This window comes from Somniosus microcephalus, chromosome 8, assembly GCF_052327205.1.
Source record: "Somniosus microcephalus isolate GS21.2 chromosome 8, FLI_Smic_1.0, whole genome shotgun sequence".
Classification (NCBI taxonomy): domain Eukaryota; kingdom Metazoa; phylum Chordata; class Chondrichthyes; order Squaliformes; family Somniosidae; genus Somniosus; species Somniosus microcephalus.
The window spans coordinates 273,541,613-273,567,488 of NC_140994.1; the positions used below are offsets into that span (position 1 = coordinate 273,541,613).

A 25,876-nucleotide genomic window follows, 5' to 3' on the forward strand; every position below is an offset into this window, starting at 1 on the left:
TTTCAGTGTGAGCTCTGTGAGACACACTTCACGATTTCAGTGTGAGCTCTGTGAGACACACTTCACGATTTCAGTGTGAGCTCTGTGAGACACACTTCACGATTTCAGCGTGAGCTCTGTGAGACACACTTCACGATTTCAGTGTGAGCTCTGTGAGACACACTTCACGATTTCAGTGTGAGCTCTGTGAGACACACTTCACGATTTCAGTGTGAGCTCTGTGAGACATACTTCACGATTTCAGTGTGAGCTCTGTGAGACACACTTCACGATTTCAGTGTGAGCTCTGTGAGACACACTTCACGATTTCAGTGTGAGCTCTGTGAGACACAATTCACGATTTCAGTGTGAGCTCTGTGAGACACAATTCACGATTTCAGTGTGAGCTCTGTGAGACACACTTCACGATTTCAGTGTGAGCTCTGTGAGACACACTTCACGATTTCAGTGTGAGCTCTGTGAGACACAATTCACGATTTCAGTGTGAGCTCTGTGAAACACACTTCACGATTTCAGTGTGAGCTCTGTGAGACACAATTCATGATTTCAGTGTGAGCTCTGTGAGACACACTTCACGATTTCAGTGTGAGCTCTGTGAGACACAATTCACGATTTCAGTGTGAGCTCTGTGAGACACACTTCACGATTTCAGTGTGGGCTCTGTGAGACACACTTCACGATTTCAGTGTGAGCTCTGTGAGACACACTTCACGATTTCAGTGTGAGCTCTGTGAGACACAATTCACGATTTCAGTGTGAGCTCTGTGAGACACACTTCACGATTTCAGTGTGAGCTCTGTGAGACATACTTCACGATTTCAGTGTGAGCTCTGTGAAACACACTTCACGATTTCAGTGTGAGCTCTGTGAGACACACTTCACGATTTCAGTGTGAGCTCTGTGAGACACACTTCACGATTTCAGTGTGAGCTCTGTGAGACACACTTCACGATTTCAGTGTGAGCTCTGTGAGACACACTTCACGATTTCAGTGTGAGCTCTGTGAGACACACTTCACGATTTCAGTGTGAGCTCTGTGAGACACACTTCACGATTTCAGTGTGAGCTCTGTGAGACACACTTCACGATTTCAGTGTGAGCTCTGTGAGACACACTTCACGATTTCAGTGTGAGCTCTGTGAAACACAATTCACGATTTCAGTGTGAGCTCTGTGAGACACACTTCACGATTTCAGTGTGAGCTCTGTGAAACACACTTCACGATTTCAGTGTGAGCTCTGTGAGACACACTTCACGATTTCAGTGTGAGCTCTGTGAGACACACTTCACGATTTCAGTGTGGGCTCTGTGAGACACACTTCACGATTTCAGTGTGAGCTCTGTGAGACACACTTCACGATTTCAGTGTGAGCTCTGTGAAACACACTTCACGATTTCAGTGTGAGCTCTGTGAAACACACTTCACGATTTCAGTGTGGGCTCTGTGAGACACACTTCACGATTTCAGTGTGAGCTCTGTGAGACACACTGTGATGAAACATGTCATTCATCAGACTCTGTAGTTAACTGTATATATTGTATTGCCTGCTCCGGTGTTTGTACCTTGTATTGTGCATAGGGCACCGCCCCTTTGTGTGTCGGCTCCGCCCATACCTGACCCTACTTAAGACAAGTCCAGGCTTGTCCTGCAGTAGAACAGCAGCATGCCAGGTGAAGCTAGGTGCAGCCACCGGCATCTTTTCTTTGCTAATAAAATTGACGTGCCTCAATAACTCCAAGACTCGAAGTCAGCAGAATAAAACGAAGGCTTTTATTAGCAAAGAAAAGATGCCGGTGGCTGCACCTAGCTTCACCTGGCATGCTGCTGTTCTACTGCAGGACAAGCCTGAACCTGTGCCCGGCGAAAGGCACCACCTGCTTTAAGTGCATTAAGAAGGGGCACTTTGGGAAGGTGTGCAGAGGGAACCCCGCAGGCAAAACCGCCACCGCCACGTGCGCGCCGTGGGAGCGGCCATCTTGGACGCCATCTTGTCCGACCTCGTGGGGTCCGCCATCTCGCGAGCAGACAGCATGGACGCCATCTTACCCGGCTTCGTGTGGCCCACCATCTTGTCCCGATCAGGGCCCTACAGTGGCATCGATCACAGTGGACCAGTCCAGACCACACCCACTATCCAAATCGATGGTGGACATTGAGGTAAACGGGTGCAAGGTTAAATGTTTAATTGACAGCGGGAGCACAGAGAGCTTCATTCACCCTGATCTGGTACAACGACTCTCTCTAACTATAGTCCCTACTCAGGGCAGGATCTCTATGGCCGACAAAACCCAGATATCGACTATTGCGGGTTACTGCGCGGTACGATTGTCCGTTAAAGACACTGGCCTAGAAATTCAGCAGCGTTCGCCAGCCGTTAACGCCTTAAGAGGGGTAGATTTCCAGCGCTAGGCACTTAGCGCCCGGGCGCAGTCCGATCTGCGCCTACGCCCAACTTCAGTTGACATTTAGCGCCGGCGCAAAGTATTTGCGCCCGCTCAGCTGCGCGCGCAGCTTATGACGTCATTTCGTCGTGCAACGCTGTTTGTGCGCCCCAAACCAGAAATTCAGTGGCGCCCGCCCAATGTGGGCGTGGCGCTGTTAAGAACTGTGAACTGGAACGCAGCAGAGGCCCTGCGGGCCTCGGGGAGCGCTAATTAAAGGGCACTTAGACTGAACTATAAAGGCCAGCCATTTTGCTGCAATGACTTTAGTGCTTTGGATTTCTGGACAGAGACCAAGGAACAGACCTTACTGATTTGGGACAACATAGGAGAGGTATTTTTGGCTTCTGGCCAGAGCTTGGAAATTAGACTCATTGGGCCAGAAATTCCAGAACGGGGCATGCAGCGCGTGCAAGCCCCGTATTTGCACTTACCCCGCGCTCCTGCCGATCAGCTCCAGGGACGCCTGCACTTCCAGAAACTGAAACAAGAATCCCGGGCAGCGTATGACGTCACGCCGCCCAGGAGTGCAGCCAGCGCGGACCCAGGAGCGTGCAGTGTAAGTGAGACACGCCCCTTGAGGTCTCAGTTTCACTGGACACGCCCCCAATGTTTCTGTCAAGCTGCTTTGCTTTTTTACATGCAAAGCAGCAGTTTAAATAGGTTTTTGGAAGTTTTTTCAAGATTTTGGTAACTTTTATAAAAAAAATTAAATGTTTACATTATTTTGAGTAATCTGAAGTAGTTTTAAAGAGAATTAAAGCAATTTAAAGACTTTTAAAAGCCCTAAAAGAATTTTTTTAATTCCATTTATTTATTTAGCAATGTCGTCGTCATACGTGTCTTCACACTGTTCCCTTTGGGGAACTGTATGAAGTGGTGGAAGGATTTATGGCCGTGATTAACGCTCATTCCGTGACCGTAACCATCTTTGAACCAGCCATTAGGGCGGTTAGTCCTATGGCGGGAGGGTTTTACGGGCTCCCACAAGCTATACAAGGAGGGGGGCCACCCACACCCACGGACGCAAATATCCCACTGGATGTCAACCCAGAATTTAGAGCCGGAGCTCTGACTCCACTTGCCGGGACTGTCTGGAGCGGGGTTCGAAACCCTACCCTGATCTGGCCCAGCGGCAGGGATCCTACCGCTATGACAAAGGCCCAATCCGATTAGCAACGTGAAATGGCAGCATAGGGCTCCAGTCACGGGGAGGGAAAAGGCGCAGGAAACGTATGGGTGTCACCTTTTGTGCGGAGTGGGCCTTTTGCGTAGCAGTAAGCATCCCCGCCGCTGGGCCAGAAGGAGTAGGGTTTTGAACCCCACTCCAGACAGTCCCGGCAAGTGGACTCGGAGCTCCAACTTTAAATTCTGGGTGGACATCCAGCGGGATACTTGCGTCCGTGGGTGTTGGTGGCCACCCCCCCCCCGTCAGATGGGTTGTGGGAGCCCGTAAAACCCTCCCGCCATAGGACTAACCACCCTAATGGCTGGTTCAAAGATGGTTACGGTCACGGAATGAGCGTTAATCACGGCCATAAATCCTTCCACCACTTCATACAGTTCCCCAAAGGGAACAGTGTGAGGATACGTCCGATGATGACCTCTTGCGCAATGCACCTCCTTGGACCCTCAGTCGCAGGTGCGAGGGGGCAAGTGGTGCAAGTGTTAAATTTTTTATTTTATTGACATGTAAAATGTTGGCCCAATAATTCCCTTCCAAATGCGCTAGTACGGTCGGGGTACTTACGCATCTGGCCGGATGAAATGCCGGTTTTCAGCATGCACAGTGCATGTGGGGAAAACCGGCATTTCCTGTCCTCTGAACGAAGGGGTTCAGAGGCAGAACGCGTGCGACTGCACATGCAACGCGTGCGCAGTATAATTCGCCGCTTTCATTAATGCTTTCAGTGAGGTCCAGTCATTACAACTTACACATGAAAAAAGCATGGGTACAGTTGCTACAGAGGCTGCGGAGGAAGATATTTCTTATCGTGGAGCTTCTGAAAGTATGTATGTCTGTATATATTCCTTTGCGTGTTATGTATATATTCCTTTACTTATGTGTATGAATGTATTATTTAATTATGACTTTCAGAGAAAGTAACTTATTGGAAAATCATAATTAAAAACATACATTCATAGTAAAGGAATATAAAACATACATACATATACGTAAAGGAATATATGTGGACATACATACATAACTCATTCTCACATTCCATTCACACAGCCACAATTGCTCCTTCTACCTACCGTTCTGAAAACCCTTTAAAAAAAAAAAAATTTAACTTTAAAACTTACTTAAAATTTCTTAAAATAACTTCCCTCCCTTTCCCAAACAAAAATATTGCATTTCAAAAGCTCCACGATAAAATATATCTTCCTCCGCAGCCAATGAACCACTTTACACTTGCTTTTTTTCAGTGTAAGTTCTGAGGACTTACCCTCATGGATTTCATGAATGAAATCCACGAAGTTCACTGCGCAAGCGCTGCCTGTGCAGTCGCACGCGCTCGAGGTCTGGAAATGCCGGCGTTCCCCGCATGCGCTGTTCCTGCTGAACGCCGGCATTTCCAACGGCCAGAAGCGTGAGTACCCCGAGCGCACTCACGCTTCTGGCCTGGAATTTCTGGCCCATTGTGATTTCACTGTTTGCAAGTTTATTATGGGGGCTGCATGGGGTTCCAACCCTCAGTTCCAGCATTATGTGCGAAGGGCTCGCAGATGCTGTGTGAGAGGGCCAGCCATGCCTAGACGCAGAGGGGCCATCAGGCGTCGGCAACGTAGGCCTTACCCACTCAGGGAATACCGGCAGCAGGTGTCCTATCTCACCATGACTGCCGCGCATTGTGTAAAGAGGCTGCGCTTCAGAAGGGAGGTGGTTGCAGAGGTCTGCCAGCTGCTTCACAGAGATCTGCGTCCACAGCTGATGTGCAGGACGTCTCTGTCGGTGGAAGTGAAGGTCACGGTGGCTCTGAACTTTTATGCGAGCGGCTCCTTCCAAGCCGCTGCTGGGGACATAGCGAACATCTCCCAGTTCGCCGTGCATCGCTGCATCCGGCAGGTCACCGATGCCCTTTTCGCAAGGAGACACCAATTCATCTCCTTCCCCATGACCCTAGAGAGGCAGGAGCAGTGTGCAGTCGGATTTGCCAGGATCGCCGACTTCCCCATGGTGCAGGGCGCCATTGACTGCACGCATGTGGCTATGCGGGCACTATCGACTATGCTGAGGATTACCGCAACCGGAAGGGCTACCATTCCCTCAATGTACAGCTGGTGTGTGACCACAGGCAGCGCATCCTAGCTGTCAATGCCCGCTTTCCAGGAAGCAGCCACGATGCATTTATCCTGCGCCAGACTACTGTGGCTGACATGTTCGAGGCACAGCCTCCACCAAGGGGATGGCTTATTGGGGACAAGGGCTAACCTTTGTGTACATGGCTCATGACCCCGCTCCGCGCGCCCAGGACCCCTGCGGAGGAGGCATACGACGAAAGCCATCAAGCCACAAGGAACATCATAGAGCAAACGATTGGCGTCCTCAAGCAACGGTTCCGCTGCCTGGATCGTTCCGGCGGATCTCTACAGTATTCGCCGGATAGAGTCTCCCAGTTCGTCGTCGTTTGCTGCATGCTGCACAACCTGGCTATCCGCAGGACTCAGGCACTGCCACCTCGCGTTGGACCACCACCTCAGGAGGATGAGCAGGAGGACCATGAGGAGGAGGAGGAGGAGGAGGAGTACCAGCCCAGGAGGGAGCCACAAGATCCAAGGGCCGTCCGCCGGCGGCTTATTGAACGACACTTCTAGGCCCCCTGTCAGGGAATGGCTTGTGGCAATGAACGCACCTGAATGCAGCAGCTCCGCAAGCCCTCAGCCGGTTAACGCAACAACCACTTGAAACATGACACCTGGACAAGCTGAATAAATAAAAAGCTTTATTTAACAAACCCAGGGCCCTTCCCACATGAAACAGAAAAACAGACAAGACCCCCAAAAAACAGTCAAAAACATATCTCACTCCCACAACCTGGGGAGGAATAACAAAAATTGTCCTTCCAATTGGCCTTCATCCTCGGCCTTACCAAAATAAGCCCCCCCGCTCCAGAACACAAACACCCCCATATAAAAAAACATTTGCCTTCATCTTCGGCCTTACCAAAATAAGCCCCCCCCCTCCAGAACACAAACACCCCCATATAAAAAAAACAGTTGGCAACACACTCTACTTGGTGTGCCGAGAGGGCGAGTCCTTGTGCAGGCTTCTCCGGCCCCTGCCCGACCTGTTGCTCCGCCTCAACCTGGGCCCTGTGGGTGTTGCAAGGCTGGGGGAAGGTTCCTGAGGGGCACAATGCGTGACGGCAGATGCCCTTGGGGGTCGGCCTAGACGAGGTCCGGCCCTGGAGGGGCCGGCTGCTGACTGCAGCAGCTGTGGCTGGCCAGCATCAGTCTCTCCAGCAGCTCGTCGCACCTTGGCTGGGGGAGTGGCAGTGGCAGCTGCAGCAATGGGGGCAAGCTGGCTGATGCCAGGCGCTCGCTGGTCGCCAGAGACACTGGCATTCGGCCGGCCTGGCACTGCAGCAAGCGCAGCAATCTGGTGAAGGCCAGACCGCTGTGCTGCAGCAGGGCGGCGGGTGCCCTGGCGATGCTTCCGTGACACAGCAAGTGTGGCAGAAGTGAGTGCGCGAACTGCCCTGGTCTGTGCCCGCATCAGATCAGCCAGTGTCTGGACGGCACCACTCATGAACTCGCGACTCGCGTCCTGTGCTGCCGCGAGTTGCTCGACACCCCTGGCCTGTGCTGCCGCGAGTTGCTCGACACCCCTGGCCTGTGCTGCCGCGAGTTGCTCGACACCCCTGGCCTGTGAGTCTCCGAAATTGGCCACACTATGAGCCAGGGACTCAATGGCCTGAGGCAACTGTCCCACAACCCCCATGAACTCGTTGTGGCGCTGCTCCGAGGCCGCGGACATTTCATCAAGGAGGCGCACCTCCTGGGCGAGGACCGTCTCCGGACTGGAGGGCAGACTCTCCCTCTGGGGAGAAGGCCGCCGAGCTGCCCAACCCTTCCCGCGTGCCTGGACGCCACTGGGCCCAGCAACTGCCCTCCCCTGCAACACTTCCCCCCTCTGGGGAGAAGGCAGCCGTGCTGCCTGACCCTTCCCGCGTGCCTGGACGCCACTGGGCCCAGGAGCTACACCCCCCTGCAACACTTCCCCCCTCTGGGGAGAAGGCAGCCGTGCTGCCTGACCCTTCCCGCGTGCCTGGACGCCACTGGGCCCAGCAACTGCCCTCCCCTGCAACACTTCCCCCCTCTGGGGAGAAGGCAGCCGTGCTGCCTGACCCTTCCCGCGTGCCTGGACGCCACTGGGCCCAGGAGCTACACCCCCCTGCAACACTTCCCCCTGGCTCTCCTCCATTGCCATCCCCTGGCGCGGATGAGGGTTCCCCCGATGTGCCGCCTTCCTCTTGGTCCTCGTCGTCCTCCTGTTCCGAGGGACTGGCACTCTCAGCTTCAGGGACCTCCTCCTCACCAGCTGAAAGCAGGAAGGCACAAGAGTAGCTTTAGAGTGAGGACAGGGCATCAGCGAGGGAGGCATGAGTGGTGCCATTCTGCGCATTGGTGGGACAGTGGCAAAGGATGTAGATCTGAAGCGCAAGGGGAACCAGAGAGGTCCAAACGGCCATGTCCTTACCATTGGGTCCCAGCACAGGGTCGGCATCTCCAATAGCAATGGGGCCAGTCACCCGGCGACGCACGAGTCGAGCCACGCTCTCCTCCAGCTGACTGAGCTGCTGGAACTGGGGACGGCCTCCCCCGGTGACAGTCTGGCTCTTCAAATTCCACGCCAGCTTGGCCTGCAAGAGAAAGGACGGCCTCTAAGTACAGTGTGGTGCCCTGTTGTTGTGTGCACTGCCTTCCATGGTCGAATAGCTTGGCCAGTGTGTTAAGTGCAGAGAGTGCTATTGATGATCATGCCAGTGCCATAGCTGCGGGAGGAGGGCTGGCCATTAGGCCTTTGAGGTCCCTTTGCCCATAATGTGAGGTGCACATGCAAGGATGAGGAGGACACTGGAAAGGGTACTCACTCTGACCAACCGACTGAGGTCATTGAACTTCTTGCGGCATTGGTCACCAGTCCTGGGGACATCACTGTTGGCTGACACCCTCAGGGCGATTTCCCTCCAGGCTCTCCTGTACTGCCTCCTGGGAGCCTTCTTGCCACTGTCCGGGCACAAGATCTCTCTGTTCTTTTCCAACCCTCTAAGCAGCACCCTCAAAGCATGCTCTGAGAAGCGCTGCGCTCGTTCACGGGCCTTCTGCATGGCTTCAGGCGCTATTTGGGTCCACCAGCAGTGTTCAGGCCTAGCTGCAGGGCTCCACTATCCAGGGCGTGGCTGCAGACAAAGTCGACCCTTCCCCCTTTAAGAGCTGGCCGGCGTCAGGGTGTCTGCTGTCAATCAAAACATGACCGCACCTGCGCTGCGCCCGGCCTCGGCGTTATCAGTCCGCACCGCCGGCTTAGCGCCTAAAGATAGGAGTGCAACGCCAGTTTCAGCGCTCGCCCAAACTCCTTGGCCAAAGCTACTGAATTTCGGCGAAGTGGCCTCCACTTTCCGGCGGGCGCTAACTTTAGCGCCCGCCCGACTTTACCGCCCCAAAAGTGGCTATACTGAATTTCTAGGCCACTGTATATAATAATTTTAAACTGTTAATTATGAAAGACTTATGTGTGAGCGTGATCTTGGGCCTGGATTTTCAGTGCCACCACCAAAGCATCACGCTCAATTTCAGTGGGACCCAGCCGCCCCTCACAGTGTGCGGTCTGGCTACCCTGAAGGTAAAGCCGCCTTCGCTATTCGCGAACCTTACCCCTAACTGCCGGCCAATAGCGACCAAAAGCAGGAGGTACAGCTGGGAGGACAGGCGGTTTATCGCGACCAAGGTAGACAGGCTCCTGAAGGGGCGCATTATTGAACGCAGCAACAGCCCGTGGCGCGCCCAAGTGGTGGTGGTGAGGGGTAGCGAGAAGAAGCGGATGGTGATTGACTATAGTCAAACAGTCAACATCTATACCCAACTAGACGCCTACCCGCTACCCCGCATATCCGAGATGGTGAACAAAATCGCCCAATACCGGGTGTTCTCCACCATCGACCTCAAGTCAGCATACCACCAGCTCCCTATCAGACCAGAGGACCGTTCGTACACCGCCTTTGAGGCAAACGGATGCCTCTACCAGTTCCTCAGAGTCCCCTTTGGGGTGACGAATGGGGTCTCGGTCTTTCAGAGGCAGATGGATCGCATGGTCGATGACCACCACTTGCAGGCAACCTTCCCCTATCTCGACAACGTCACCATCTGCGGCCACAACCAACAGGACCACGACTCAAACCTCGCGAGGTTTCTGAAAACCGCACAAAAACTCAACCTCACCTACAACGAGGACAAGTGCGTTTTCAACACCACGCGCCTTTGCATACTAGGCAGCGTGGTGGAGAATGGGGAAATTGGACCAGACCCCGACCGATTGCGCCCCTTACGGGAGCTGCCCCTGCCCAACACTCCCAAAGCCCTGAAAAGGTGCCTGGGGTTATTCTCGTATTATGCCCAATGGGTCCCTAACTACTCCGATAAAGCCCGTCCCCTCTTGAAAGCATCCTCTTTCCTGCTCTATGCTGAGGCCCATGCTGCCTTCAAAAGCATTAAGCAGGATATTGAGCGGGCCACGCTACAGGCAGTGGACGAGAACACTCCCTTTCAAGTGGAAAGTGATGCGTCTGACTTTGCCTTGGCGGCCACCCTTAACCAGGCAGGGCGGCCCGTAGCTTTCTTGTCGAGGACCCTCCAGGGGCCCGAGATCAGACACTCCTCCGTGGAAAAGGAGGCCCAAACCATCGTGGAGGCAGTGCGCCACTGGCGGCACTACCTAGCCGGCAAACGCTTCACCCTACTTACCGACCAGCGGTCGGTAGCGTTTATGTTCAATAATAAACAGAGGGGGAAGATTAAAAATGATAAGATTCTTAGGTGGCGGATCGAGCTCTCCACCTTCGAGTACGACATCATATACCGGCCGGGGGCCCTTAACGAATCCCCCGACGCCCTCTCACGAGGGATGTGTGCCAACGCCACCGGGGATCGGCTACAGACCCTCCACAACGACCTCTGCCACCCAGGGGTCACACGGCTGTTCCACTTCATAAAGTCCCGCAACGTACCCTACTCGATTGAGGAAGTTCGGTCTCTGACCAGGAACTGCCGCACTTGCGCTGAGTGCAAGCCTCGGTTCTACCGCCCTGATAGAGCCCACCTAATCAAAGCTACACGGCCCTTTGAGCGGCTTAGCTTAGATTTCAAGGGCCCCCTCCCGTCCGTCGACCGCAATGTTTACTTCCTGAACATTGTGGACGAATACTCCCGTTTCCCATTCGCCTTCCCCTGCCCAGACATGACCAGCGCCACGGTCATTAAATGCCTCAACAGCCTGTTCTGCCTGTTCGGTATGCCAAGCTATATCCACACGGATAGGGGGGCGGCCTTCATGAGTGAAGAGCTACGACAGTACATGCTGTCCAAGGGGATTGCCACGAGCCGTACAACCAGCTACAACCCCCGGGGTAATGGTCAGGTGGAGCGAGAGAACGGGACAGTATGGTGGGCAGTCACCCTAACTCTAAGGACCAAGGGCCTCCCTATCTCCCGCTGGCAGGAAGTCCTCCCAGATGTGCTCCGCTCAATACGGTCACTATTGTGTACCGCCACTAATGCCACGCCTCATGAGCTAATGTTTGTGTTTCCCCGGAAATCCACCTCAGGCGTATCCATACCGTCATGGCTCTCCACCCCAGGTCCGGTACTTCTGCGGAAGCATGTGAGGGGCCACAAGACGGACCCCCTCGTGGAGCCAGTGCACCTGCTCCACGCCAACCCACAATATGCATATGTCCGGCACGCCGACGGACGGGAGGACACTGTGTCCATAAAAGATCTCGCCCCAGCCGGTAACAACAGCAACAACGACAACGACTACAACAACAACAACAACAACCACAACAACTATTACCCACCCACTCCACCCACTAATTTTTCATCACCCCCGGAAGAACACCAGCCAACGGTACCCCCACCTCCTACTCCTTCAACAACCCCGGTGGCGCCCCCGGCAGAGACCCAGGAGACCACCCGGGACACCCAGCCGGCAACCGCGGCACTGCAACCGTTACGTCGGTCACAGAGGACTATCACACCCCCGGACAGACTAAATCTGTAGAAGGGGTGAATGAGATGAAATATGTCATTCGTCAGACTCTGTAGTTAACTGTATATATTGTATTGCCTGCTCCGGTGTTTGTACCTTGTATTGTGTATAGGGCACCGCCCCCTTTGTGTGTCGGCTCCGCCCATACCTGGCCCTACTTAAGACAAGTCCAGGCTTGTCCTGCAGTAGAACAGCAGCACGTCAGGTGAAGCTAGGTGCAGCCACCGGCATCTTTTCTTTGCTAATAAAAGCCTTCGTTTTATTCTGCTAACTTCGAGTCTTGGAGTTATTGAGGCAGTCACACACTTCACAATTTCAGTGTGAGCTCTGTGAGACACACTTCACAATTTCAGTGTGAGCTCTGTGAGACATACTTCACGATTTCAGTGTGAGCTCTGTGAGACACACTTCACGATTTCAGTGTGAGCTCTGTGAGACACACTTCACGATTTCAGTGTGAGCTCTGTGAGACACAATTCACGATTTCAGTGTGAGCTCTGTGAGACATACTTCACGATTTCAGTGTGAGCTCTGTGAGACACACTTCACGATTTCAGTGTGGGCTCTGTGAGACATACTTCACGATTTCAGTGTGAGCTCTGTGAGACACACTTCACGATTTCAGTGTGAGCTCTGTGAGACACACTTCACGATTTCAGTGTGAGCTCTGTGAGACACAATTCACGATTTCAGTGTGAGCTCTGTGAGACATACTTCACGATTTCAGTGTGAGCTCTGTGAGACACACTTCACGATTTCAGTGTAAGCTCTGTGAGACACACTTCACGATTTCAGTGTGAGCTCTGTGAGACACACTTCACGATTTCAGTGTGAGCTCTGTGAAACACACTTCACGATTTCAGTGTGAGCTCTGTGAGACACACTTCACGATTTCAGTGTGAGCTCTGTGAGACACAATTCACGATTTCAGTGTGAGCTCTGTGAGACACAATTCACGATTTCAGTGTGAGCTCTGTGAGACACACTTCACGATTTCAGTGTGAGCTCTGTGAAACACACTTCACGATTTCAGTGTGAGCTCTGTGAAACACACTTCACGATTTCAGTGTGGGCTCTGTGAGACACACTTCACGATTTCAGTGTGAGCTCTGTGAGACACAATTCACGATTTCAGTGTGAGCTCTGTGAGACACAATTCACGATTTCAGTGTGAGCTCTGTGAGACACACTTCACGATTTCAGTGTGGGCTCTGTGAGACATACTTCACGATTTCAGTGTGAGCTCTGTGAGACACAATTCACGATTTCAGTGTGAGCTCTGTGAAACACACTTCACGATTTCAGTGTGAGCTCTGTGAGACACACTTCACGATTTCAGTGTGAGCTCTGTGAGACACAATTCACGATTTCAGTGTGAGCTCTGTGAAACACACTTCACGATTTCAGTGTGAGCTCTGTGAGACACACTTCACGATTTCAGTGTGAGCTCTGTGAGACACACTTCACGATTTCAGTGTGAGCTCTGTGAGACATACTTCACGATTTCAGTGTGAGCTCTGTGAGACACACTTCACGATTTCAGTGTGAGCTCTGTGAGACACACTTCACGATTTCAGTGTGAGCTCTGTGAAACACAATTCACGATTTCAGTGTGAGCTCTGTGAGACACACTTCACGATTTCAGTGTGAGCTCTGTGAGACATACTTCACGATTTCAGTGTGAGCTCTGTGAGACACACTTCACGATTTCAGTGTGAGCTCTGTGAGACACAATTCACGATTTCAGTGTGAGCTCTGTGAGACACACTTCACGATTTCAGTGTGGGCTCTGTGAGACACAATTCACGATTTCAGTGTGAGCTCTGTGAGACACACTTCACGATTTCAGTGTGGGCTCTGTGAAACACACTTCACGATTTCAGTGTGAGCTCTGTGAAACACACTTCACGATTTCAGTGTGAGCTCTGTGAGACACACTTCACGATTTCAGTGTGAGCTCTGTGAGACACAATTCACGATTTCAGTGTGAGCTCTGTGAGACACACTTCACGATTTCAGTGTGAGCTCTGTGAGACACACTTCACGATTTCAGTGTGAGCTCTGTGAGACACACTTCACGATTTCAGTGTGAGCTCTGTGAGACACACTTCACGATTTCAGTGTGAGCTCTGTGAGACACACTTCACGATTTCAGTGTGAGCTCTGTGAGACACACTTCACGATTTCAGTGTGAGCTCTGTGAAACACACTTCACGATTTCAGTGTGGGCTCTGTGAGACACACTTCACGATTTCAGTGTGAGCTCTGTGAGACACACTTCACGATTTCAGTGTGAGCTCTGTGAAACACACTTCACGATTTCAGTGTGGGCTCTGTGAGACACACTTCACGATTTCAGTGTGAGCTCTGTGAGACACACTTCACGATTTCAGTGTGAGCTCTGTGAGACACACTTCACGATTTCAGTGTGAGCTCTGTGAGACACACTTCACGATTTCAGTGTGAGCTCTGTGAGACACACTTCACGATTTCAGTGTGAGCTCTGTGAGACACACTTCACGATTTCAGTGTGAGCTCTGTGAGACACACTTCACGATTTCAGTGTGAGCTCTGTGAGACACAATTCACGATTTCAGTGTGAGCTCTGTGAGACACACTTCACGATTTCAGTGTGAGCTCTGTGAGACACACTTCACGATTTCAGTGTGGGCTCTGTTAGACACAATTCACGATTTCAGTGTGAGCTCTGTGAGACACACTTCACGATTTCAGTGTGAGCTCTGTGAGACACACTTCACGATTTCAGTGTGAGCTCTGTGAGACACAATTCACGATTTCAGTGTGAGCTCTGTGAGACACACTTCACGATTTCAGTGTGGGCTCTGTGAGACACACTTCACGATTTCAGTGTGAGCTCTGTGAGACACACTTCACGATTTCAGTGTGAGCTCTGTGAGACACACTTCACGATTTCAGTGTGAGCTCTGTGAGACACACTTCACGATTTCAGTGTGAGCTCTGTGAGACACACTTCACGATTTCAGTGTGAGCTCTGTGAGACACACTTCACGATTTCAGTGTGGGCTCTGTGAGACACACTTCACGATTTCAGTGTGAGCTCTGTGAGACACACTTCACGATTTCAGTGTGAGCTCTGTGAGACACACTTCACGATTTCAGTGTGAGCTCTGTGAGACACACTTCACGATTTCAGTGTGAGCTCTGTGAGACACACTTCACGATTTCAGTGTGAGCTCTGTGAGACACACTTCACGATTTCAGTGTGGGCTCTGTGAGACACACTTCACGATTTCAGTGTGAGCTCTGTGAGACACAATTCACGATTTCAGTGTGAGCTCTGTGAGACACAATTCACGATTTCAGTGTGAGCTCTGTGAGACACACTTCACGATTTCAGTGTGAGCTCTGTGAAACACACTTCACGATTTCAGTGTGAGCTCTGTGAGACACACTTCACGATTTCAGTGTGAGCTCTGTGAGACACACTTCACGATTTCAGTGTGAGCTCTGTGAGACACAATTCACGATTTCAGTGTGGGCTCTGTGAAACACACTTCACGATTTCAGTGTGAGCTCTGTGAGACACAATTCACGATTTCAGTGTGAGCTCTGTGAGACACAATTCACGATTTCAGTGTGAGCTCTGTGAGACACACTTCACGATTTCAGTGTGAGCTCTGTGAGACACACTTCACAATTTCAGTGTGAGCTCTGTGAGACACACTTCACGATTTCAGTGTGAGCTCTGTGAGACACACTTCACGATTTCAGTGTGAGCTCTGTGAGACACAATTCACGATTTCAGTGTGAGCTCTGTGAGACACAATTCACGATTTCAGTGTGAGCTCTGTGAGACACACTTCACGATTTCAGTGTGAGCTCTGTGAGACACACTTCACGATTTCAGTGTGAGCTCTGTGAGACACAATTCACGATTTCAGTGTGAGCTCTGTGAGACACACTTCACGATTTCAGTGTGAGCTCTGTGAGACACACTTCACAATTTCAGTGTGAGCTCTGTGAGACACACTTCACGATTTCAGTGTGAGCTCTGTGAGACACACTTCACGATTTCAGTGTGAGCTCTGTGAGACACAATTCACGATTTCAGTGTGAGCTCTGTGAGACACACTTCACGATTTCAGTGTGAGCTCTGTGAGACACACTTCACGATTTCAGTGTGAGCTCTGTGAGACACACTTCACGATTTCAGTGTGAGCTCTGTGAGACACACTTCACGATTTCAGTGTGAGCTCTGTGAGACACAATTCACGATTTCAGTGTGAGCTCTGTGAGACACAATTCACGATTTCAGTGTGAGCTCTGTGAGACACACTTCACGATTTCAGTGTGAGCTCTGTGAGACACACTTCACGATTTCAGTGTGAGCTCTGTGAGACACACTTCACGATTTCAGTGTGAGCTCTGTGAGACACACTTCACGATTTCAGTGTGAGCTCTGTGAGACACACTTCACGATTTCAGTGTGAGCTCTGTGAGACACACTTCACGATTTCAGTGTGAGCTCTGTGAGACACACTTCACGATTTCAGTGTGAGCTCTGTGAGACACACTTCACGATTTCAGTGTGAGCTCTGTGAGACACACTTCACGATTTCAGTGTGAGCTCTGTGAGACACACTTCACGATTTCAGTGTGAGCTCTGTGAGACACACTTCACGATTTCAGTGTGAGCTCTGTGAAACACAATTCACGATTTCAGTGTGAGCTCTGTGAAACACACTTCACGATTTCAGTGTGAGCTCTGTGAGACACAATTCACGATTTCAGTGTGAGCTCTGTGAAACACACTTCACGATTTCAGTGTGAGCTCTGTGAGACATACTTCACGATTTCAGTGTGAGCTCTGTGAAACACAATTCACGATTTCAGTGTGAGCTCTGTGAAACACAATTCACGATTTCAGTGTGAGCTCTGTGAAACACAATTCACGATTTCAGTGTGAGCTCTGTGAGACACACTTCACGATTTCAGTGTGAGCTCTGTGAGACACACTTCACGATTTCAGTGTGAGCTCTGTGAGACACACTTCACGATTTCAGTGTGAGCTCTGTGAGACACACTTCACGATTTCAGTGTGAGCTCTGTGAGACACACTTCACGATTTCAGTGTGAGCTCTGTGAGACACACTTCACGATTTCAGTGTGAGCTCTGTGAGACACACTTCACGATTTCAGTGTGGGCTCTGTGAGACACACTTCACGATTTCAGTGTGAGCTCTGTGAGACATACTTCACGATTTCAGTGTGAGCTCTGTGAAACACACTTCACGATTTCAGTGTGAGCTCTGTGAGACACACTTCACGATTTCAGTGTGAGCTCTGTGAGACACACTTCACGATTTCAGTGTGAGCTCTGTGAGACACACTTCACGATTTCAGTGTGAGCTCTGTGAGACACACTTCACGATTTCAGTGTGAGCTCTGTGAGACACACTTCACGATTTCAGTGTGAGCTCTGTGAGACATACTTCACGATTTCAGTGTGAGCTCTGTGAGACACAATTCACGATTTCAGTGTGAGCTCTGTGAGACACACTTCACGATTTCAGTGTGAGCTCTGTGAGACACACTTCACGATTTCAGTGTGAGCTCTGTGAGACACAATTCACGATTTCAGTGTGAGCTCTGTGAGACACACTTCACGATTTCAGTGTGAGCTCTGTGAGACACAATTCACGATTTCAGTGTGAGCTCTGTGAGACACACTTCACGATTTCAGTGTGAGCTCTGTGAGACACACTTCACGATTTCAGTGTGGGCTCTGTGAAACACACTTCACGATTTCAGTGTGAGCTCTGTGAGACACACTTCACGATTTCAGTGTGAGCTCTGTGAGACACACTTCACGATTTCAGTGTGAGCTCTGTGAGACACAATTCACGATTTCAGTGTGAGCTCTGTGAGACACAATTCACGATTTCAGTGTGAGCTCTGTGAGACACAATTCACGATTTCAGTGTGAGCTCTGTGAGACACACTTCACGATTTCAGTGTGAGCTCTGTGAGACACAATTCACGATTTCAGTGTGAGCTCTGTGAAACACAATTCACGATTTCAGTGTGAGCTCTGTGAGACACACTTCACGATTTCAGTGTGAGCTCTGTGAGACACAATTCACGATTTCAGTGTGAGCTCTGTGAGACACAATTCACGATTTCAGTGTGAGCTCTGTGAGACACACTTCACGATTTCAGTGTGAGCTCTGTGAGACACACTTCACGATTTCAGTGTGAGCTCTGTGAAACACAATTCTCGATTTCAGTGTGAGCTCTGTGAAACACAATTCACGATTTCAGTGTGAGCTCTGTGAGACACACTTCACGATTTCAGTGTGAGCTCTGTGAGACACAATTCACGATTTCAGTGTGAGCTCTGTGAAACACAATTCACGATTTCAGTGTGAGCTCTGTGAAACACACTTCACGATTTCAGTGTGAGCTCTGTGAGACACAATTCACGATTTCAGTGTGAGCTCTGTGAAACACAATTCACGATTTCAGTGTGAGCTCTGTGAGACACAATTCACGATTTCAGTGTGGGCTCTGTGAGACACAATTCACGATTTCAGTGTGGGCTCTGTGAAACACACTTCACGATTTCAGTGTGAGCTCTGTGAGACACACTTCACGATTTCAGTGTGAGCTCTGTGAGACACAATTCACGATTTCAGTGTGAGCTCTGTGAAACACACTTCACGATTTCAGTGTGAGCTCTGTGAAACACACTTCACGATTTCAGTGTGAGCTCTGTGAGACACAATTCACGATTTCAGTGTGAGCTCTGTGAAACACACTGCACGATTTCAGTGTGAGCTCTGTGAAACACACTTCACGATTTCAGTGTGAGCTCTGTGAGACACACTTCACGATTTCAGTGTGAGCTCTGTGAAACACAATTCACGATTTCAGTGTGAGCTCTGTGAAACACACTTCACGATTTCAGTGTGAGCTCTGTGAAACACACTTCACGATTTCAGTGTGAGCTCTGTGAGACACACTTCACGATTTCAGTGTGAGCTCTGTGAGACACACTTCACGATTTCAGTGTGAGCTCTGTGAGACACAATTCACGATTTCAGTGTGGGCTCTGTGAAACACACTTCACGATTTCAGTGTGAGCTCTGTGAGACACAATTCACGATTTCAGTGTGAGCTCTGTGAAACACAATTCACGATTTCAGTGTGAGCTCTGTGAGACACACTTCACGATTTCAGTGTGAGCTCTGTGAAACACAATTCACGATTTCAGTGTGAGCTCTGTGAAACACAATTCACGATTTCAGTGTGAGCTCTGTGAGACACACTTCACGATTTCAGTGTGAGCTCTGTGAGACACAATTCACGATTTCAGTGTGAGCTCTGTGAAACACAATTCACGATTTCAGTGTGGGCTCTGTGAGACACAATTCACGATTTCAGTGTGAGCTCTGTGAGACACAATTCACGATTTCAGTGTGAGCTCTGTGAGACATACTTCACGATTTCAGTGTGAGCTCTGTGAGACACACTTCACGATTTCAGTGTGAGCTCTGTGAGACACACTTCACGATTTCAGTGTGAGCTCTGTGAGACACACTTCACGATTTCAGTGTGAGCTCTGTGAGACATACTTCACGATTTCAGTGTGAGCTCTGTGAGACACACTTCACGATTTCAGTGTGAGCTCTGTGAGACACACTTCACGATTTCAGTGTGAGCTCTGTGAGACACACTTCACGATTTCAGTGTGAGCTCTGTGAAACACAATTCACGATTTCAGTGTGAGCTCTGTGAGACACACTTCACGATTTCAGTGTGAGCTCTGTGAGACACACTTCACGATTTCAGTGTGAGCTCTGTGAAACACAATTCACGATTTCAGTGTGGGCTCTGTGAAACACACTTCACGATTTCAGTGTGAGCTCTGTGAGACATACTTCACGATTTCAGTGTGAGCTCTGTGAGACACACTTCACGATTTCAGTGTGAGCTCTGTGAAACACAATTCACAATTTCAGTGTGGGCTCTGTGAAACACAATTCACGATTTCAGTGTGAGCTCTGTGAGACACAATTCACGATTTCAGTGTGAGCTCTGTGAGACACACTTCACGATTTCAGTGTGAGCTCTGTGAAACACAATTCACAATTTCAGTGTGAGCTCTGTGAGACACAATTCACAATTTCAGTGTGGGCTCTGTGAGACACACTTCACGATTTCAGTGTGAGCTCTGTGAGACACAATTCACGATTTCAGTGTGAGCTCTGTGAAACACAATTCACAATTTCAGTGTGAGCTCTGTGAGACACACTTCACGATTTCAGTGTGAGCTCTGTGAGACACACTTCACGATTTCAGTGTGGGCTCTGTGAGACACAATTCACGATTTCAGTGTGAGCTCTGTGAAACACACTTCACGATTTCAGTGTGAGCTCTGTGAGACACAATTCACGATTTCAGTGTGGGCTCTGTGAGACACACTTCACGATTTCAGTGTGAGCTCTGTGAAACACACTTCACGATTTCAGTGTGAGCTCTGTGAGACATACTTCACGATTTCAGTGTGAGCTCTGTGAAACACACTTCACGATTTCAGTGTGAGCTCTGTGAAACACACTTCACGATTTCAGTGTGAGCTCTGTGAGACACAATTCACGATTTCAGTGTGGGCTCTGTGAAACACAATTCACGATTTCAGTGTGAGCTCTGTGAAACACAATTCACGATTTCAGTGTGAGCTCTGTGAGACACACTTCACGATTTCAGTGTGAGCTCTGTGAGACACACTTCACGATTTCAGTGTGAGCTCTGTGAAACACACTTCACGATTTCAGTGTGAGCTCTGTGAAACACACTTCACGATTTCAGTGTGAGCTCTGTGAAACACACTTCACGATTTCAGTGTGAGCTCTGTGAGACACAATTCACGATTTCAGTGTGAGCTCTGTGAGACACACTTCACGATTTCAGTGTGAGCTCTGTGAAACACACTTCACGATTTCAGTGTGAGCTCTGTGAAACACACTTCACGATTTCAGTGTGAGCTCTGTGAGACACAATTCACGATTTCAGTGTGATCTCTGTGAAACACACTTCACGATTTCAGTGTGGGCTCTGTGAAACACAATTCACGATTTCAGTGTGAGCTCTGTGAGACACACTTCACGATTTCAGTGTGGGCTCTGTGAAACACACTTCACGATTTCAGTGTGAGCTCTGTGAGACATACTTCACGATTTCAGTGTGAGCTCTGTGAGACACACTTCACGATTTCAGTGTGAGCTCTGTGAGACATACTTCACGATTTCAGTGTGGGCTCTGTGAAACACACTTCACGATTTCAGTGTGAGCTCTGTGAGACATACTTCACGATTTCAGTGTGAGCTCTGTGAGACACACTTCACGATTTCAGTGTGAGCTCTGTGAGACACACTTCACGATTTCAGTGTGAGCTCTGTGAGACACACTTCACGATTTCAGTGTGGGCTCTGTGAAACACACTTCACGATTTCAGTGTGAGCTCTGTGAGACACACTTCACGATTTCAGTGTGAGCTCTGTGAGACACACTTCACGATTTCAGTGTGAGCTCTGTGAGACACACTTCACGATTTCAGTGTGGGCTCTGTGAAACACACTTCACGATTTCAGTGTGAGCTCTGTGAGACACACTTCACGATTTCAGTGTGAGCTCTGTGAGACATACTTCACGATTTCAGTGTGAGCTCTGTGAGACACACTTCACGATTTCAGTGTGAGCTCTGTGAGACATACTTCACGATTTCAGTGTGAGCTCTGTGAGACACAATTCACGATTTCAGTGTGAGCTCTGTGAGACACACTTCACGATTTCAGTGTGAGCTCTGTGAGACACACTTCACGATTTCAGTGTGAGCTCTGTGAGACATACTTCACGATTTCAGTGTGAGCTCTGTGAGACATACTTCACGATTTCAGTGTGAGCTCTGTGAGACACACTTCACGATTTCAGTGTGAGCTCTGTGAGACACACTTCACGATTTCAGTGTGAGCTCTGTGAGACACACTTCACGATTTCAGTGTGAGCTCTGTGAAACACACTTCACGATTTCAGTGTGAGCTCTGTGAAACACACTTCACGATTTCAGTGTGGGCTCTGTGAGACACACTTCACGATTTCAGTGTGAGCTCTGTGAGACACAATTCACGATTTCAGTGTGAGCTCTGTGAGACACAATTCACGATTTCAGTGTGGGCTCTGTGAGACACAATTCACGATTTCAGTGTGAGCTCTGTGAGACATACTTCACGATTTCAGTGTGAGCTCTGTGAGACACAATTCACGATTTCAGTGTGAGCTCTGTGAGACACACTTCACGATTTCAGTGTGAGCTCTGTGAGACACACTTCACGATTTCAGTGTGAGCTCTGTGAGACACACTTCACGATTTCAGTGTGAGCTCTGTGAGACACACTTCACGATTTCAGTGTGAGCTCTGTGAGACATACTTCACGATTTCAGTGTGAGCTCTGTGAGACACACTTCACGATTTCAGTGTGAGCTCTGTGAGACACACTTCACGATTTCAGTGTGAGCTCTGTGAGACACACTTCACGATTTCAGTGTGAGCTCTGTGAGACACACTTCACGATTTCAGTGTGAGCTCTGTGAGACACACTTCACGATTTCAGTGTGAGCTCTGTGAGACACACTTCACGATTTCAGTGTGAGCTCTGTGAGACACACTTCACGATTTCAGTGTGAGCTCTGTGAGACACACTTCACGATTTCAGTGTGAGCTCTGTGAGACACACTTCACGATTTTAGTGTGAGCTCTGTGAGACACACTTCACGATTTCAGTGTGAGCTCTGTGAGACACACTTCACGATTTCAGTGTGAGCTCTGTGAGACACAATTCACGATTTCAGTGTGAGCTCTGTGAGACACAATTCACGATTTCAATGTGAGCTCTGTGAGACACACTTCACGATTTCAGTGTGAGCTCTGTGAAACACACTTCACGATTTCAGTGTGAGCTCTGTGAGACACACTTCACGATTTCAGTGTGAGCTCTGTGAGACACAATTCACGATTTCAGTGTGAGCTCTGTGAGACACACTTCACGATTTCAGTGTGGGCTCTGTGAGACACACTTCACGATTTCAGTGTGAGCTCTGTGAGACACAATTCACGATTTCAGTGTGAGCTCTGTGAGACACAATTCACGATTTCAGTGTGAGCTCTGTGAGACACAATTCACGATTTCAGTGTGAGCTCTGTGAGACACAATTCACGATTTCAGTGTGGGCTCTGTGAGACACACTTCACGATTTCAGTGTGAGCTCTGTGAGACACACTTCACGATTTCAGTGTGAGCTCTGTGAGACACACTTCACGATTTCAGTGTGAGCTCTGTGAGACACACTTCACGATTTCAGTGTGAGCTCTGTGAGACACACTTCACGATTTCAGTGTGAGCTCTGTGAGACACACTTCACGATTTCAGTGTGAGCTCTGTGAAACACACTTCACGATTTCAGTGTGAGCTCTGTGAAACACAATTCACGATTTCAGTGTGAGCTCTGTGAGACACACTTCACGATTTCAGTGTGGGCTCTGTGAGACACAATTCACGATTTCAGTGTGAGCTCTGTGAGACACAATTCACGATTTCAGTGTGAGCTCTGTGAGACACAATTCACGATTTCAGTGTGAGCTCTGTGAAACACACTTCACGATTTCAGTGTGAGCTCTGTGAAACACACTTCACGATTTCAGTGTGAGCTCTGTGAGACACAATTCACGATTTCAGTGTGAGCTCTGTGAAACACACTTCACGATTTCAGTGTGAGCTCTGTGAGACACAATTCACGATTTCAGTGTGAGCTCTGTGAGACACAATTCACGATTTCAGTGTGAGCTCTGTGAAACACACTTCACGATTTCAGTGTGAGCTCTGTGAAACACAATTCACGATTTCAGTGTGGGCTCTGTGAGACACACTTCACGATTTCAGTGTGAGCTCTGTGAAACACAATTCACAATTTCAGTGTGAGCTCTGTGAGACACACTTCACGATTTCAGTGTGGGCTCTGTGAAACACAATTCACGATTTCAGTGTGAGCTCTGTGAGACACACTTCACGATTTCAGTGTGAGCTCTGTGAGACACACTTCACGATTTCAGTGTGAGCTCTGTGAGACACAATTCACGATTTCAGTGTGGGCTCTGTGAGACATACTTCACGATTTCAGTGTGAGCTCTGTGAGACACACTTCACGATTTCAGTGTGAGCTCTGTGAGACACACTTCACGATTTCAGTGTGAGCTCTGTGAGACACACTTCACGATTTCAGTGTGAGCTCTGTGAAACACAATTCACGATTTCAGTGTGAGCTCTGTGAGACATACTTCACGATTTCAGTGTGAGCTCTGTGAGACACACTTCACGATTTCAGTGTGAGCTCTGTGAGACACACTTCACGATTTCAGTGTGAGCTCTGTGAGACACACTTCACGATTTCAGTGTGGGCTCTGTGAGACACACTTCACGATTTCAGTGTGAGCTCTGTGAGACACACTTCACGATTTCAGTGTGAGCTCTGTGAAACACAATTCACGATTTCAGTGTGAGCTCTGTGAGACACACTTCACGATTTCAGTGTGAGCTCTGTGAGACACACTTCATGATTTCAGTGTGAGCTCTGTGAGACACAATTCACGATTTCAGTGTGAGCTCTGTGAGACACAATTCACGATTTCAGTGTGAGCTCTGTGAGACACAATTCACGATTTCAGTGTGAGCTCTGTGAGACACAATTCACGATTTCAGTGTGAGCTCTGTGAGACACACTTCACGATTTCAGTGTGAGCTCTGTGAGACACAATTCACGATTTCAGTGTGAGCTCTGTGAGACACAATTCACGATTTCAGTGTGAGCTCTGTGAGACACAATTCACGATTTCAGTGTGAGCTCTGTGAGACACAATTCACGATTTCAGTGTGAGCTCTGTGAGACACACTTCACGATTTCAGTGTGAGCTCTGTGAGACATACTTCACGATTTCAGTGTGAGCTCTGTGAGACACACTTCACGATTTCAGTGTGAGCTCTGTGAGACACAATTCACGATTTCAGTGTGAGCTCTGTGAGACACAATTCACGATTTCAGTGTGAGCTCTGTGAGACACAATTCACGATTTCAGTGTGGGCTCTGTGAGACATACTTCACGATTTCAGTGTGAGCTCTGTGAGACACACTTCACGATTTCAGTGTGAGCTCTGTGAAACACAATTCACGATTTCAGTGTGAGCTCTGTGAGACACACTTCACGATTTCAGTGTGGGCTCTGTGAGACATACTTCACGATTTCAGTGTGAGCTCTGTGAGACACACTTCACGATTTCAGTGTGAGCTCTGTGAAACACACTTCACGATTTCAGTGTGAGCTCTGTGAGACACACTTCACGATTTCAGTGTGGGCTCTGTGAAACACACTTCACAATTTCAGTGTGGGCTCTGTGAGACATACTTCACGATTTCAGTGTAAGCTCTGTGAAACACACTTCACGATTTCAGTGTGAGCTCTGTGAGACATACTTCACGATTTCAGTGTGGGCTCTGTGAGACATACTTCACGATTTCAGTGTGAGCTCTGTGAAACACAATTCACGATTTCAGTGTGAGCTCTGTGAGACACACTTCACGATTTCAGTGTGAGCTCTGTGAGACACACTTCACGATTTCAGTGTGGGCTCTGTGAAACACAATTCACGATTTCAGTGTGAGCTCACATGTCTTTTCATACTTCACAAAACTAATATGAGAGCTCAGATCTTTCCATACTACACCACTCCAGTATGAGAGTGAGCTGCTGAGATACAGACTCACTCACAATCTGATACCAAATTTCATCTTTGATCACTACATTCCACATGCACCACCAGTAAATCACAGTACATCAAAGATACATACAAAGGCCAACAGAATAACAACATAAACCAAACAAACGGTGGCATAGTGGTTAGCACTGTTGCCTCACAGCGCCAGGGACCCGGGTTCGAATCCGGCCTCGGGTGACTGTCTGTGTGGAGTTTACACATTCTCCCCGTGTTTGCGTGGGTTTTCTCCGGGTGCTCCGGTTTCCTCCCACAGCCCAAAGATGTGCGGGTTAGGTTGATTGGCTATGATAAATTGACC

At 49.4% G+C, this 25,876-nt stretch overlaps 1 protein-coding gene across 3 annotated transcripts in view; it reads right to left on the reverse strand.

The window, feature by feature from the left end:
- LOC147114410 (glutamate receptor 1-like) overlaps positions 1 to 25,876 on the reverse strand; it is a 568,394-nt gene that overhangs the window by 187,689 nt on the left and 354,829 nt on the right. The window lies entirely within an intron of this gene.